At 41.9% G+C, this 2,500-nt stretch overlaps 2 non-coding genes across 2 annotated transcripts; both read right to left on the bottom strand.

Annotated features, from left to right (window-relative positions):
- Nucleotides 1–965: 965 nt before the first annotated feature.
- Nucleotides 966–1,084, bottom strand: LOC121532401. The gene has a single exon (XR_005994305.2). It is a non-coding gene; the product is annotated as a 5S ribosomal RNA (ribosomal RNA).
- A 1,161-nt stretch (nt 1,085–2,245) lies between these two features.
- LOC121532426 lies at nt 2,246–2,364 on the bottom strand. The gene has a single exon (XR_006657086.1). It is a non-coding gene; the product is annotated as a 5S ribosomal RNA (ribosomal RNA).
- Between the last annotated feature and the right edge of the window lie 136 nt (nt 2,365–2,500).

The following is a 2,500-nucleotide window of genomic DNA, read 5'->3' as shown; positions in this document are numbered from 1 at the left end:
CTAGGGCCCTATAAAATAGGCGTTGCGGACCGAATCACGGAATCCAGACATTAAACCGAAATTCAACAATATTCAAACATTTATTGAACTTAGTAAGAAATCAACTAAATCTATTCAACTTGTTAGAAAACGCATTCATTTGCCCAAGTCAATCATAAGACATGAACAAAATGCATCAGTGATTCGTATTTCCATGAACTTTCTGAAACGGCACAGGAATGCCCCTGTCTGTGTGCATGTGTGCGGTGCGCGCGTATGTCTACACTTTGTGTAGCCGTTAGCGATGATGCTAATGATAACCTTCTTCTGGTAGGGAAGGAATGGCTTTCCCCAAAACCTTCGCAAGTAAATGTTAACTACAAAGTAGCCTATGCCTGCATAGCAGAATTATACCGTGATCATTTGCATCACTCCAGTTGCCATTTGTTCTACAGCAACACCGCTTAACCAAACAAAGGTCTCTTCCTGGTGCATGCTTGCATTTAAGGGTAACTACACCCCAACATCTAAATGTCTTAAATTTATCCCAGACCTCACAAATGGTCACCTGAAAGGGTTTAAACATTGTTGTGGACATAGAACATCCAATTGTGCTGTTTTGCTATTAAAAAGGTGTACTTTTGAGAGCGAAAACCTGCCAAAACAGGGACAAACGGTCAACGGGGAAATCTAAACGGAGAAAAGGGAACTTGGGAATTAACGGAATCAGGCAAAACATTGAAGGGATTGTATAGTGCCCTAATGGACTACAGACATTGACTGTCTCCTAGACTAAAAACAAAGGCTGCATGTACTGCCTATATTTTGAGGGAAACGCACTGTCCATTATTTGATTTGATTTGATTTGATCAGGGCAGGGCAGCACACAAACTGCATTTAGTCCAATAACAATCCATGATATTATTAGGGTGATAAATAAAAAGCAGTTGCTCCATGACAAAAGAGCACGCTCTACTGGGACAAAAAGCTTGCAGCACCTGGTATTCCCAGGCGGTCTCCCATCCAAGTACTATCCAGGCCCGACACTGCTTAGCTTCCGAGATCGGACGAGATCGGGCATATTCAGGCTGGTATGGCCGTAAGCGAGGGAACAACTCTTGGTACACTATATAAAGTCAATGTGTCACTCACTCTGAAAGGGACACAGAAACGTATCCACTTTGTGACACAAACTGAAGAAGCTCAACCCCTGCTTACATTTCCAATATATATATATATATTTGAGTCTTGTTGGGGGGAAGAGGGCATATCCTATGTTGATTTATGACAAGTTCATTGACTAGGGCCCTATAAAATAGGCGTTACGGACCCGAATCACGGAATCCAGACATTAAACCGAAATTCAACAATATTCAAACATTTATTGAACTTAGTAAGAAATCAACTAAATCTATTCAACTTGTTAGAAAACGCATTCATTTGCCCAAGTCAATCATAAGACATGAACAAAATGCATCAGTGATTCGTATTTCCATGAACTTTCTGAAACGGCACAGGAATGCCCCTGTCTGTGTGCATGTGTGCGGTGCGCGCGTATGTCTACACTTTGTGTAGCCGTTAGCGATGATGCTAATGATAACCTTCTTCTGGTAGGGAAGGAATGGCTTTCCCCAAAACCTTCGCAAGTAAATGTTAACTACAAAGTAGCCTATGCCTGCATAGCAGAATTATACCGTGATCATTTGCATCACTCCAGTTGCCATTTGTTCTACAGCAACACCGCTTAACCAAACAAAGGTCTCTTCCTGGTGCATGCTTGCATTTAAGGGTAACTACACCCCAACATCTAAATGTCTTAAATTTATCCCAGACCTCACAAATGGTCACCTGAAAGGGTTTAAACATTGTTGTGGACATAGAACATCCAATTGTGCTGTTTTGCTATTAAAAAGGTGTACTTTTGAGAGCGAAAACCTGCCAAAACAGGGACAAACGGTCAACGGGGAAATCTAAACGGAGAAAAGGGAACTTGGGAATTAACGGAATCAGGCAAAACATTGAAGGGATTGTATAGTGCCCTAATGGACTACAGACATTGACTGTCTCCTAGACTAAAAACAAAGGCTGCATGTACTGCCTATATTTTGAGGGAAACGCACTGTCCATTATTTGATTTGATTTGATTTGATCAGGGCAGGGCAGCACACAAACTGCATTTAGTCCAATAACAATCCATGATATTATTAGGGTGATAAATAAAAAGCAGTTGCTCCATGACAAAAGAGCACGCTCTACTGGGACAAAAAGCTTGCAGCACCTGGTATTCCCAGGCGGTCTCCCATCCAAGTACTATCCAGGCCCGACACTGCTTAGCTTCCGAGATCGGACGAGATCGGGCATATTCAGGATGGTATGGCCGTAAGCGAGGGAACAACTCTTGGTACACTATATAAAGTCAATGTGTCACTCACTCTGAAAGGGACACAGAAACGTATCCACTTTGTGACACAAACTGAAGAAGCTCAACCCCTGCTTACATTTCCAATATATATATATATAT

This window comes from Coregonus clupeaformis, chromosome 19 (assembly GCF_020615455.1).
Source record: "Coregonus clupeaformis isolate EN_2021a chromosome 19, ASM2061545v1, whole genome shotgun sequence".
Taxonomy (NCBI): domain Eukaryota; kingdom Metazoa; phylum Chordata; class Actinopteri; order Salmoniformes; family Salmonidae; genus Coregonus; species Coregonus clupeaformis.
This window is presented reverse-complemented; position numbering and strand designations above follow the sequence as displayed.